The sequence below is a fragment of the Chenopodium album genome, chromosome 18 (genome assembly GCF_948465745.1).
Source record: "Chenopodium album chromosome 18, dcCheAlbu1.1, whole genome shotgun sequence".
Taxonomy (NCBI): Eukaryota; Viridiplantae; Streptophyta; class Magnoliopsida; order Caryophyllales; family Amaranthaceae; genus Chenopodium; species Chenopodium album.
Genome location: NC_137851.1, coordinates 31,327,980 through 31,343,372, shown reverse-complemented (window position 1 = coordinate 31,343,372; position 15,393 = coordinate 31,327,980).

Below are 15,393 nucleotides of genomic sequence, written 5' to 3'. Positions count from 1 at the left end.
GGTAAAAATCAATTAGTAATTATCTATTACCTTTTTTTAAAATTAGTTTTCAAATGTTACCATGTTCTTTATATTTCAATGATGTGTTCTTTTATAATTTAATGATGTTCTTTACATTTATAAGCTATGTTCTTTCCTCTTTAATTCGGGTGTACCATGCGCATGATACACCCGAGTGTACGAACTAACCAGTAAGAAAGGAAATTGGAGGGGAGATAAGTGGAGGGATTAATTAGACGGTAAGAAGTTGATCTCTCCGATAATAGAAAGATTTGAAAGGAAAACTCATCATTGTTCCTTTCCCTCCCTCCCTCTCTTTTCTTTCTCATTTCACCATCCAAACATATGTTTTTACAGCGACCGTTTGAAAAATAACTTACCAAATTATTTTAATGATATACAGTATGATCACTTCATTTTTTCACGTTATAAAATGATCACCATTAGCTATAGTCTTCTAACATCTACAATGCAAATATAATTTTTGAAAATCAATTATCCTATACTAGAAGCGAACCTAAAATGACACTTGTCACAATCTCGTTAACATTTTTCCCGCCCATTTTACTTTCCGTTTTTACGCAGATTTTTTAAGGAAACCATTTTATAATAATTTAAAATATTTTTCTTCCAATTAAAATTCTTAACAATAATAATTCTCCATATAAACCCAACTAAGATATTTTTACATATAAGTAGTGTTTTCGGGTGTTTTGGTGTCCCTTGGGAGAGTTACAACTCGAAGACTGGATCCATTGAAGCCGCCTATACCTGCAAAACAACAGAACTCCGGATGATCAGAGGTCCGCCTCCGAAGGTTAAGTTAGTAAGGATTCAGAGTAAAACGTGCGGAAAGTAAATATCTTCTCGGATTCCGAGATCAGGTGTTCTCTGTTTTCGAGAGCAATAAATGATGTAATGATTAAGACGTGCCCCCATAAATGGGGGAATCTCCCTATTTATAGGGTCCTAGGAAAGTGTGCCCTAACCTAAGGTTTGATGACCTAGGAATTTGGGTTGCGCCGTTTTGCGGCTAACTCGGGAATTAGGCCTTGAAGGCCGCCAATTCCTGAAGGGATATCTACTTGACACGTGTCGGCTCCTAAGAGGTCCATTTGGAGGTCTTCTCAGGTGACATGTGGCAGGCTCACATTGTGCCAAGTGGCGGGGTCGAAATACCCAAATCATTTGCCCCTCACAGGGGTCACGTGGCATGCCACGTGGTGCCTGTGACAGGTGTTATCCCATCATTGGTTCGGCATTGTTACCATATACCATGGGTAGAATCTAGGGTTTTTATCCTAGAATTTTCACCCCTTCTATAAATAGGAGTTGACCCCTCCTTTGCATTCACACGTTTGCGTGAATTTCAGAGAGAATCTTTTGAATCTTTGACTTTGAAACTTTGTCTTCTTCTGTGAAAGCATCTGACGCTCGGCAACCAGTCCGCCTGTAAGCAAACGACCAGATCTTCCAAGCGGCTCATCTTACCTTCGAAAATGATTTCCCAAACGCACCCGGCACGGCCTAGGTTAGCAATCAGTCGGTCACCAGGGACGGCTGAATCTAGAACAAGGAGTGCCAAATGCTCATTCGAGGACTCCCCTTTGAGAACTTCTCCAAATTCAATCGTGGAATTCGCCTACATGCACTATCTAAGTAAGGCCCCCCCAATCAAGCGGAGCTGGATGGTTCACCCTTACTCGCCATAAGGAATATATGATGGCGGTGGGGAAGGAGTCCAAATGGAAGGACTGGAGAAGGAAATTTTACATAGTCTTTTCCCTTGACCGCATGCGCAACAAGAGGTACAACCGATGGAACCGGAACCCTCCTCTCCTCGTTGGAAAGAAGGCTTTACCGCCTGTCCCAAGGCAGGCGCAGGAGTAGATATTGGATCGAGGACTATTCACCGTGGTCGTTCGAACCAATGAAGAGACGGGGGAGAAGGAGGTCACCTCGCAAAGCTACATTCCCCGTCATGAGTTTCTATTTGACGGGATGTATTTGGCCGGTTGCGGTCTAAGTATTGAGATGCCGAGAGGTAGTAAGTCGTTTTGTTTTATTTTGCTTTGCTGACCTTGATTTTAACTTATGTTTCTAACTCTTTACTTTCTTGTGCAGAAAAAGAAATGGAAAAACTCTCGGCATTAAAGAAGCCTGCTACACACTCTGCAGCTTATTACCGTTCGTCCATTATGGGCAAACGGACCAACGAGGAGCAGCCGTTACGCGGGGATCCTAAGGTTAGGAACTTTACTTCTAGACTTTGAGTTGAGATTTCTTGATACCGCATGCCTGCTAACTGGTGTATTCTGCATAGGGCGGATCGTCCAAACCTTCTCCCTTCAAATAGCCGGACTCGAAGCTTCAAAAGAAGTCGGGTGGTGATGTGGGATTTTTTGGAAAGTCTAGAAAACACATTGCCCATAAGCCAAAGAAGGCTCATGACGGCCCCGCCTCTACAGGACACCCTTAAAGCCGGATGCCCAAAGGATATCGTAGAGTGGCAAGCCACTCGAAGCTACTGGCGGCTCAGTAGAAGGCGGAAACAAGGTCGCTAGGGAGGAGGAGGCGAAAGGTATAAGAACCATATCCTTTTACTTTGGGTTGCTGGATAGAGTAAACAGGCACCTAGTACCTCAAAGGGTACCAGACCTTTTGGCTAACTTATTTACAAAGTGTTTGATTGTGCAGAGATCCTGGAGAGGCCGTCTATCCTTCACATGGCCAAGAAAATGCTGAGGGCGCTTGATCATGAAGATAAGGCGTCCGTAAGAGGAGTCGGCACCGTTAACCTCGACGCCATCTTGGCGCTTCTATGTGAGGTAAGATACTTGTGATATTTCATGTTAAGTGATGCATATGGCCCTCAAGCAGGACTTGGATGTGCTGAACGGGCTAATAACCAACCTCCAAAATGAGGTCAAGGCCCTCAAGGCTAAGATGGAGCCCCTCGAGAAGGCGGAAAAGAAGTCAGGCCGCCTGTAGGGGCAAGATTATAAACTCAAGGGCCGGCTGCAGAACCAAGAAACCCAGCTCAAGACTAAATACAAGTCCTTGGCTGAGGAAAAGAGAAAGGCCCTAATCAAACAAATGATGGACGACTATGACTTCATTATGTGGATGGCTTGGGAATCATCTTAGCCGGACTCTGACTATCAAACTTGGAAGAATAAGTTTGACGTAGCCAATGATGAGTTCAACGCTCGGCTCATGAAGCAGGCGGAGGAGGAGGCGACCAGGGGTACTGATGCATCCAACTCCTCGGACGAGTCGTCCTCAAGGGATGATGATGATAAGGAGGAGGATAGAAACGACGATGAACAGCCGCAAGGGGGCAACTTGGTTAGTGCTGTCCGGCGCAGCCGGTCTTGTCATTTCGACAATAAAGTCGGCGAATGCCTGACCCTTTATTGCCTTCCTTGGTTCGTAAGTGATTTCCATACCTTGTAATTTAATAGCCCATTTGAGCATTTGGCCTGATGATTCCAAGGTTGTCATTGGCCGCTTGATCAGTTGATCAGTGAAGATCACTACTGGATGTGCCAAGAAATAGGGTTTCCACTTCTTGACAGCCATATAAAGGGCAAGGCCAAAATTTTCAACCATAGGGTACCGAAGCTCTGTGTTTCTGCTCGTTCCTGCTCGCCCTCCTCGGCCCATGTTTTACCAGACTAGATTGAGGACTTTGGCGAGTAGGTCACCAGCGAGTACACCATGGCGGACTCACGCCCGAGCGGAGCAGTGTTATGGGGAGGTGCTGCTGCCACTTCTGGCTCCACCACCTGTTTTGCTAGAGGGAGGAGAGGAATTCCTTGTTTCTTGTGTTTGTCCTTTAGATAGCCCCCAAGTAGATACTAATAATTTGGATTTTTTTTGCCAGGATACGTGTGCAGAGTTCGTTCCTCCATCGGTATCCATCACCTATCAGGGGATGTATGGCCCGGTTGAGGAGATGATTCCACTGGCTCCTCCAGAACATCGTTTCATCGAGCAGTCGATACCTCGGCATCAGACTTGGGTGAGTCACTTGTTCATTGTTTACTTATATATCTTTGATTGTTACTAACTTGTTTTCTTGATAGTTTACTCGCGATGTGGTAACGAGGATGGCGAGGGATATGGACGCCTTTTGCTACCAGCTGGTGAGATTGACGGACCAAACCTCCTGTCATCGTGACGACACTGCTACAGAGGTATTTGTCTTATCCTTATCACATGTTTTATTTGTTTATTTTTGCATCTGACTTGATTTATTTTTGCAGGGGCAGCTTATTCCTCCGCCACATACTCGGACGAGACCCGAGGCTAATATAGAGAGATCCGGGTCTTGCTTGAGACGTCGTCGTACTTCTTCTGGTGGCTAGGGTGGCCGATCGGAGATGACTCCTACCGAGTGATCGGAGGGTTCGGGCTCTTCGTCTGAGGTTGCGCATGTTAGGCCAATAGGCCAAGGAGGCGTGACATCAGCTCCTATAGGGGGTGGTGGGACGTACGACGTTGGCTCGTCGTCACAGCAACCGCAGCAGCCTCAGCCGTTAGCGATTCATCGTCAGGGTGAGCCTGGAGCTAGTGAGGAGCATACCCCACGATCTACTTTGTTCTTTAACACTTTGGGAATTCCTCCCCATTTGCGTCCTCCGGCACCGTAGTTGTACCTGTATTTATTTTTATTTGACTTTGTAGGACTTTGCTAGTTTGTATTATATGACTATATGTTAGACGCGCTGTATATACGTACTTTTAACTATTTATGCTTATTTTATCTCTTCATTTTTTATGTGCATGTGAGTGTGTGAAAAATTGTGACTAATTTTGACAATTTTGCGCAAAAATTTCCGTCATTTTTATTATCAATAGAGGGTATCCGACTTTCTCCCCCAAAAGAAAAAAATAAAAAATAAAATAAACTTTAACTAAAATAAGCCTAAAATTAATTAAGCTCAAATTAATCAAAAAGAGTGTTTGAGATAATGTTTGATAAGGCTTTGAAACAAGAGGTCAAAAAACCATAAAGTCAATGTACAAAATCGAGTCATAGTCGAAAAAAACATAGTTTTCATAGCGCGTCAAGCTGGCGTCGTGCCGGCTTTCTGTCGCCAGGTGCTGACCTTTGTCGCCAGGCGCTGCTCCTGTCGCCTGGCGCTAATCCCTTTTCCTCTGAATCCTTTCGGGATTCGAATTGTACCAGTTTTGTGCAAAAATAGCCCCCAAATCTGCCGATTTTGTATATTTCGAACAGATTAAAAAGTTATAGTTTTAATTCTCATCAAGCAATCATGTCTAAGAGTTTTAGTGATTTTACTCGTGAGTGGTGCCGGTCTTTGACTGCTAAAGAGAGAAAAGAGCTTGACTTTTTTCACTTGGGAGGTATTTATGGTATTAAGGGGGTAGACATAGATATAGATTTTATTCATACCGCCTTTGAATATTGGGATCCAGACACCCACTGCTTTAGACTAGGCTATGATGAAATTATTCCTTTATCGGAAGAATTTGGTGCCCTTCTAGGCTTCCCTTCTTTAGATCTTGCGGTAATTCCTAATGTGAGTGAATATTATTATAAAGACTTCGAGCGTTTATTTAATCTTAAGGACAGGGATCTAACAAATATCGTAGATGGGAATGTAGTTAATCTGAAAGAATTTGCACGCCATTATTTTGATAGACCACATTCCGAATCTTTTCATGGTTATAGGAGGAGAGCTTTCCTCTTTTGCATGTTTAGCCAATATCTCCTCACTAGTGGTAATATTCGTGAGGGTCAAGCAATTTTAGTATCTGTCATGGAACAAATTGAATCAGGGAGGAATCCAATACCTTTAGTCGTTGAAGAAACTATGCTTAGTTTAGATGAATTAAAGAAAAATCCAAAAGCACCTCTTCGAGGTTCTCCAATTTTATTACAGGTAGAAAACAATATTTTTAATTGCAGAAATCAAAAATATATATTTTTGTACAGTAATACTAATTATTTGTATTGAATTTTTGCAGATGTGGCTAATGGAGAGGCTAGAATTAATTAGTCCTCCTGATAATATTGACAAGTATACGCCAAACTGCTTCGTAAGGCGAAAGAAACGCTTTTCCATAAAGATGGGCTGCCGGGAGTGGAGCAAAATATTTGCCTCTTGTGATTTTTCCATCAAGTGGGTTATTCCTTGGTGGAAAATTGAGAAGATGGTTGGTGTCAACAAACAACCATTTTGCCGTCTTCCCAGCTTATCAAAGTTGACCTTTTATTACCCTTGCAGGGTAAAAAGATAGTATGGCCTTGCTCAAACCATTCCTTCTGGTGATCTTCGTCGTACTTATGAATTTCCTGTTTCACAAGACATGGAGAGGTTTAATAATTATTGGAGTGCTAGGCCTTTATGGGAAGTTGTTACCCAAAAGGTTCCTCCTTCTTTGTCTAAAGATGTGAAGCAATAGATACTTGGTAGGTCTAAAAAGGACCAGAACAAAGTTCAAAATAAGACCAATGTGAAGAATTGTCTTGGAGACAAGAAAGCTCCTGTTAAGGAACGCCTAGGCAAAAAGGTTGAATTCAACACTCCTGTTATGCCTAAGAAGAAAAATATTGCTAAGGAGAAAAGAAAAGCTGACTTTGCAGAAAAGAAAGTGTGGGTAGAAAAGAAACATGGAGTGATGGCTAAAGGGGAAACTATCGTCACCAAGATTGAATGCAGATTCACTAAGGGATGCTTGCTAGCAAAAGTGATGGATGACAAAGAAAATGCTGACAAGAATTGGAAGAGGGCTAGAAAAGAGAAGACATATTAGAGCATTGCTTTACTTTCAATTTGTTAGACATTTTTAATTTTCAAGTCAAATTATTTTTAAGCTTTAGTTAAATTCCAATAATAATGTAATTTTTATTAATGCAATTTTTAGCTTTTTAAATTAATTCAACAGTTATATTTAATTTCTATCAAAGCAATGAAAACACTTTTTCTGAAAATTATTCGAGTACGGAAGTCGAAAATTTCCGAGATACACAAAACTTTGCCCAGATTATCGCTGCAAAATTGGCGACGCAGTTTTAAGTCTATCGCCAGACGCTACTGCTTGTTGCCTAGCGCTACGTCTTGTCGCCACACGCTGCAGTTGTCGGCTGACGCTGACGTCTGTCGTCAGGCGACAGATATTCAAGGATGCGTTGGTTTTGATTTTTTCGCGCCGATTGTTCTGAGTTGACTTATCGATGCTGGGATGCGAGATTTGCAAAATTAGAGTAGCCGCACCCTATAAGGGTTGCCTACGTATCCTTTCCTAAGGAATCAGGCCAAACGTAGCTCTCTTGACTTATCCTACTCAAGTAATTATGGGTAATACTTCTTCAGTTGGTCAAGATTTGTCATGTTTTAGAATTCATTGCCATCCATATCAGTTAGTTTTGCAGCACCTCCTGATAGGATAGTTTTGACAATATATGGTCCAGACCAATTAGGCCTAAACTTGCCTCTTGGATCCAAAACATTTTTCCTTAATGCTTTTAACACCAAATCTCCTACTTTGATGTTTCTTGTCTTGACTTTCTTGTTGAAGTGTCTAGCCATACGAGTAGCATTTAGTATGATGTAGAGCTTCTAGTCTCTTCTCATCGAGTAGAATTAGCTCCTCATATCTTGCTCTAGTCCATTCAACTTCATCGAGTTTAATTTCCAATGCAATGTGTAAGGAAGGTATTTCTAGTTCTACAGGTTGTACGACATCCATTCCATTATATTTGGCATGGGGATGTATAAGTGTAGAGAAGAGATGGAGGAACATGTTGTAAATTAGCATATATTTGGCATTTAGGGCATCTTTTGACATATTGATGACAGTCCCTATTCATGGTAGTCCAATAATATCCTTCGCGCACTATCTTTTGGACTAGTATTTTGCCATTTACGTGTGTTCAACATACTCCTTCATGGACTATTCTCATAGCCCTTTGGGCATCCTTTTTTCCTACACATAGCAGAGCTCGACCCATAGGTACCCTTTTGTGTAGCTCGTCGTTTATGAGCACATATTGGGAAGCCAAAAGCCTAAGGCTCATTTTGCTCTTTTCTCAGCATGGAGTGGATATTCTCCTTTTGTGACGTAATTGAGGTTGTCTGTATACCAAGGTTCTTCTTCTTCTTCTTCTTGGACCTCTTCATCATCTTCTATAGCTTGAATATAGGCTGGTTTATGCCTTTTTTCTATCGTTAAAGGCATTTGCTCGATTTCCGTAGGAGTCCTAACCATTGAGGCTAGTCTTGCCAAGGCATCGGCAAATTGATTTTCTTCTCTTGGTAGATATGTGTACTCTACTTTTTCCAGTTGATTCGTGAAAGTTTCCAAGTACGTTTGGTAAGGGGCCAAACTTTCACTCCTTACTTTCCATCTTTTGGAAATTTGGTTGATGATCAATGAAGAATCTCCGAATATTCGAAGTTTCTTTACTCTCAATGCCAATGTTGTTTCGAGGCCTACCACGTATACTTCGTATTCTGCAACGTTGTTGGTAACGTCGAAATCTAGCTTTATGGAGATTGGAATATGTTCTTCTTTAGGTGATACTAATAATACCCCTATGCCACATCCCTTTTGGTTTGAGGCTCCGTCGAAGTATAGAGTCCAAGTATCATCTTCCGTGACCATCAAGTGTTCGTCTGGAAAGTCATTCTCATGTATTGGTGTTGAATCTTCTATTGGGAAGTCTGCTAAGAAGTCCAAGACTACGGATCCTTTAATAGCCTTTTGAGGCATGAATCTTACATCAAATTGGGCTAAGTTGACTATCCATCTTGATATTCGCCCATTTAGTGTAGATTTCTCAAAAAGATACTTAAGTGGATCCATCCGAGATACTATGAAGACTGTGTGAACGAGCATGTAATGTCTTAACTTGGTTGTGGCCCACACTAGTGCGAGGCACACTTTCTCAAGTGGTGTATAGCGTATTTCATACTTGAGCATCTTTTTACTCAGATAGCATATGACATTCTCTTTTCCTTCTACTTCTTGTGCGAGCATAGCCCCCATTGTCTCCTTGGTGACCGTTAGGTACAACTTAAGAGGGATTCCTAGGAGTGTTGGTGCTAATACAGGAGGATTAGTGAGATAGGCTTTGATTTTTTCAAAGGCTTTTTGGCACTCGTCGTCCCATATTATAGGCACAATTTTCTTGAGCTTCTTGAATATTGGTTCACATATCGTTGTTAATTTGGATATGAACCTAATTATGTACTGCAACCGGCCAATGAATCCCCAAATTTGTTTTTCAATTTTGGGCGGTGGCATTGACATGATTGCCTTGATCTTGGTTGGGTCTATCTCTATTCCTCTAGAGCTAATGACGTATCCCAAGAGTTTTCCTGAGGTGACTCCAAAAGCACACTTAGATGGGTTCAACCTCATGTTGTATTTTCTTAGCCTTTCAAAGAATTTCCTCAAGGCTACAAAATGTCCTGGGCGATCCTTTGATTTTACAATCATGTCATCTACATAGACTTTAACTTCCTTGTGCATCATGTCATGGAGTAAGGCAGTTGCTGCCCGTTGGTAAGTGGCACCCGCGTTTTTCAACCCGAATGGCATCACCGTGTAACAGGAGTGCCCCAAGGTGTTATGAATGTTGTCTTATCCATGTCTTCTTCTGCCATGAGGATCTGGTTATACCTTGCGTATCCGTCCAAAAATAAGAAAAGTGCGTGATTCGTTGTATTATCTACTAGAATATCAATGTGTGGTAAAGGGAAGTCGTCCTTTAGACTTTCCTTATTTAGATCTTGATAGTCGACACACATTCTTACCCTTCCATCCTTCTTTGTAACTGGGACCACATTTGCAACCCATTCGGGGTATTTGGATACCCTGATAAAACCTGCAGTTATCTGTTTTTGTACTTCTTCTTTTATTTTAAGAGCTACGTCGGGTTTCATTCGACGTAACTTTTTTTTTACAGGTTTCATTCTTGGAGATAATGGTATTGTGTGTTGAGCTATTTCTCTATTTATTCCTGGCATATCTTCATATGACCAAGCGAATACATCGATAAACTCTTTTAGTAGATTAATTAAATCGGTTCTTTCATCTAAGTGTTAGTCCGATTTTTACTTCTCTTTTAATGGTTAGATCTTTTGAGATATGAACCGTTTCAGTATCTTCAATTATCGGTGTTCTGTTTTCAAGTGTTTCCATTGCTTTAATTATTTCTTTGTCATTTTCATTGATAGTTAAGCAATGCTCGTCATCTTGGGTTAAAGAGTGATATGAGGAGTAAGCAAATGAAGACATATTATTAAACTCGGAAACTATTACATCAAATAAAGATATGTCCAATGGGGTTTGACTACTGACTATTCTAGGAGAGGGTGCTAAAACAGAAGAATTGGGGGAAGGTGTTATAGCTAGAGACTTAGAAAACTCAATAGGGGAACACTCTGACTCGGACTCTGACTCGGACGATTCTTCGAACATTGGTCTTTGTCCTGTTGTAATGGAGATCTTTCTTCCACTTAGTGTAGTCACCTTCACGGTCTTTCACCATCCTTGAACTAATCCTTCTGCTGGAGTGATAAGCTTAGAAGGATCAAAGTTATCACTTTGTAGTACCATTTGAATGAGCAAGGAATTATCTTCAATGTACGTTAGCTCATTCTTCTCGTGCCCAAAGAGAAGTCCCATGACATTAAAGTCAAAGAATGGAGGTGCTTTCTCCTTATGGATAGGAGTTGGGATATCATCCAGAAAGTTGCAATCCAAGAAGATTTCGAACCCAGGTTGTCTTATCCCATTCTTGACAAAGGGTTCAGGAAATTCATAGCATGGATAATCTCTCCTTCTCTCATGAATTGTCCATTTAGGGTGAGAGGATAATGATCCATTAGGATTGGTTTCTTCTGGGTACGAGCGTTCCCACGTGCATTTGCTTTTTCCCAGGCTCGCTTAAGGTCTTCTGGAGTCGGTTCGAAACCATGTCCAAAAGTGTCCAATTTAGGGAGGCTAGGTAGTCCCATTTGCTTTGTTATCCCTTTCTCTTTCCAAGAGTCATTCCAGGAAAGTGTCCTTGTTTTCTGAGGATAGCATTTACCGTCATATTGGAGTGGAGGTCATAATGAAGAGGGGTCCTTTCATCTTCCTCGATTAAGGAGATCTCTTCGTTAAAGCCCCACAAATCTTCGTCATCTTTATCATGCTCCACATTTATGATTGGATTCTCAATGGCTTTGATTCTTATTGGTGAAGCATCGATCATAATATGAATCCCTCCTACTATAGCCTTTACTTGTTGATGAAGGGATGGAGGGACAACCTTTAGGTCATGAAGCCAAGGGCGCCCCAATAATAAGTTGAAAGATGCTTTAGTGTCTACCACTTGAAAAGTAGTAGCATGTTCTATGACTCCTGCTGTTACATTCATGGTGATGGTTCCAAGAGCTTTGCGACGAGTGTTGTCATAGGCTCTTATTCCCTGTGTAGATGGAGACAAGTGTTCATCCCTTACTCCCAACATTCTCGCAGTTCAAAGTGGACAAACATTAATTGCTGATCCATTATCTACAAGAGTCATTGGGACATTCATTCTCTTGCAGATTACTGTGAGATTTAAGGGTTTGTTGTGTTTGTCAACTTCTGGGGGTAGATCCTTGTCAGAAAAGGTGATCAAGTTGATAGCACTGGGAAGATCTGTAATACCCCGTATTTTTATACGCATTTTCCTAATTAATTATTATTTTCTAAAAAGGGTATTTTAGTAATTTAACTTACTATTTAAATCTTGGAGCCAAAACGATATTTGAATTTTGGCGCCAAAAGTATTTTAAAAACAAATTATTATTTTGGATAAGATTTATTATCCATTTATCCTATTTTAAAAACCGGATTATTTATATATTTTGGATATTTTAATTAAGGCAAAAGCTATATTTTATTATTTATATAAGTCCGAAAATCCCATTTATTTGGCTAATAAATTTCGGATATTCCTAAGAGAAAATCTGATTTTATTAGTTAAATTATTTGGTGAATATTTGGTATTTTATTATTTAATTATTTTCTACAATAAAAATTATTTACACAATTATTTTAATTCCTTAAAACTAGCAAAATAATTTCCTAAAGTACTAAATAGGAGGGCCGAAAATATGAGCTTAGGAAAGCTCAAAAATTTCGGCCATCCCATGTAGATTTTGGGAAAAATATTTTGGTAAATTGTATTTTTAATTATCTCCTACTTTCCTTAAATCTAATTCTCCATCTTTTTAGTATCCAATCATTATATTTTCTTGCCATCTATTTTTCTTAATTATTCCCCAAGTAATTCCAATTTCCTTAATATTTTTCATGACAATCATACCTTCCATATTCAATTATACACAATCTCTTCAATATCAAAACTTTCCTTAAATCTTTACTCACTTCTCCAAGTAATCCCTTAAACCCTACTTACCATAATTCTTCCCAAATTCTCTTACCATAATTATTGCATGAGCTAGCCTATAAATACCCCTCCATACCTCTCACATTCTTCACACCAATTCTCTGCTTTTCTTCTCCTCTTTTTACACAAATCATCCCGTTTATCTTTGAAGCCAATTTTCGGGTACTTCTGGTCAGTTTATGGGGTATTGCTGTTTCCCAGAAGATTGGTCCTCTCGAAAAATACTTGAGGTTAGGCTCAAGAATGACCCAAAACGGAGTTATATCGAAGGAGTTATAGCCTCTGCAAGTTTTGCCTATTCTTTCCAACGAAAATCCAATTCTTCTATTTTCCTTGGTTTCTTATCTTTTCTCTTTCTCTTCTCTTATTCAATTATTATTATTATTATTATGGGGGATTTATAAAAATTATTATGAGTAGTTTTAATTATATAAATTAGATTTTTAATGATGTTTATGAAAATTAATTTAAAAGGTTCGTGTACATATAGTTGGGGGTTTTTAATTTCATTGTTGTGATTATTTGTTAATCTTATATTAATTAAGGTTATATTTATTTGTAGGGTGTTTTTGATCAAGCTACTTGACAGTTCTTTTGAAGTGATTTTGGCTAAGCAAGGATCAAGGTACGTTAGGTGGCTAGATACCTTGAAAGTGATCGATTTGAATGAGCATGTTTGAATGATTTTATGGTGATTGAATTAAATTGACTTGAATTATGGTTTATGAAATAAAAGTATGTTTAGAAGATTGGTTTTAATAATTAAATTGGAGTATTGATTTTTATAACATGTTTTGATTAATTAATTTATTATTCATGTTTAAAAAGGATTGGTTTTGAAAGCTTGTTGGATTTATAAAAAAAAAAAAAAAAAGGGGAGTTTGAATTATTATTATTGAAGGTTGGATTTATTGGATTTAAAGAGGATTTATTTAATCATTGAATTAAATTTATTATTTATGCTTTATAAGCATGTTAGTAATCCCACTATGCGGATTTGTTATTTTGATAATGCCTTGGACTTTGTATGACCGGGTCTTTCCTCAAGAATAGCCTTGTAACATAAGGAGACTAGCTTGGGGGGTGTGCACACTTGGGAGAGGAATTGGTTAAATTGGTTAAATTGGTTTTAAAATAATTGGAATTGGTTTTGAATCATGAGTTTGGAATTATTGTAATAATTATTGGAATTGATTTCAAAAGCATGTTTGCAAATAAATTGACTTTAATTATCTTGCACTTACCGTACTTAGCATATTTGCTAACCCGTACTTCTTATTTGTTTTGGTTCGCCCTGTTTACCGTAATGGTAAGCAGTGTTATTTCAGGTGGAGTGAATAAATTGATGCATTGGAGTCCCGGGATTTAGTTTCACTAAGTTAGGAATCGTGGTCTTTGTATCTATTTTTGAGTACTCATAACATTGGTTTCTATTCATAGTTATTATTAATAAAGGAGAGTTTTGAAGTTTCCGCTGCAAAGTATGGTTTTGTTAGTAAGTTGGGTAGCCTTGCGTAATCACGCGGCGGTAATACGCCTAAGTCTATCTCTACGGTATAATTATACGTATAATACTGATATTTCCGTAGAGGGTGATTTGGGGGTGTTACAAAGTGGTATCAGTTTTCAAGGTCCTAAAAAGATTAAAATTGGAATAGTAATTAAAACTGTGGGTAGACTTAAGAGGGCATATAGGATAGATAGAGTTTCGCATTTGTGTATGAGTTAAAAGCCTTATTTTACTTAAAAACTATTTTCCTATTTGTGGAAAGATGAATGAGAAAAGGATGCTCGAGTTCTCTACGGAGGCCTATAATGGGTACGACTCTCTGTCTAGGAAAGGCTCTCCTCAACGTCGTAGGTAACTTTCCTGGGAGACGCGGGCTCGACCTTCCTATAATCATGATTCAAGTACATATTTATTATTTTTGAAAATAAAAAGAATTGAAATTATTTGAAACTTGAGTATGTGATTATGTGTGCATTAAAGTTGGTGTTAAAACACCTGAAAGTGTGTATAAAGGGTCTGAAATTTTGGAGTATTACCCATGGTTGGGTGATTTTGAGTTATACTTGGTTTATTGAGTTATGGATTGCTTATTGCAAATGGATTTTTAATTGGATTGTTTGTGTGATTTGGCATTTAATTAATTATTTTGCATGTATGTGTGTGAAACAGATGGAAAAGATTGATCAAATGAGACCTCAATATTTTGACATTCATTATTTGAAAGATAGTGGAGTCACAGTTAGTGAATTCATGACTGGAATTTGTACTTTGGCCTTGACCCTTTGTGAGAAGTATGGTGAGGAAGCCTTGACCCAACAACCTTGGATGGTCCTTTTGGCTTTAGCCCATTTACCTAGGATTAAGAAATACCAACCTCTCTTTGACAAATATGGGGATGTGATCAAGGAAGATGGAACAATGTGGAATGAGAAGCATCATCATGAAGGGAAGTGGTTGGCAACCATGTCTAGCTTTAAGAGGGACTTGCACTATGTGGAGCGCAAGTATGAACCTAGGAGGAAAGTTGTGAAAATCCCCTCGATCCCAAAAGATCGAACCTTTGGACCTAATGACCAAATGTACTTCTTAAATGCCCAAGTACCTTTTTCATACCCAAAGAAGCGACATGAGTATGTGGAATCTAGTGATGAGTCCATACCACCTCTTGGTAGGAGCAAGCATTAGCGTTCTCTTAGCCAAACTCCAAGCTATGAATCTTCAGAACAACCTAGCCCAAAAGTCCATTTCCATGTTGCAAAAAGGCCTAGAACTCGTTCTCAAACTGCAAAAGAAAGAGCCTAAAACCCCAAAGCTTCTTCAAGCCAACCTCGTGGGGATGTAAGCCCAACAAAAAGCCCAAGTTACACTCCTGGCCCGGACAGAAATATAAGTAAATCTGGGTCAAGCTCATCAGGCCTTATTCCAAGCTATAGTGGTTATAACCCAACTTTCATGGCCGAAC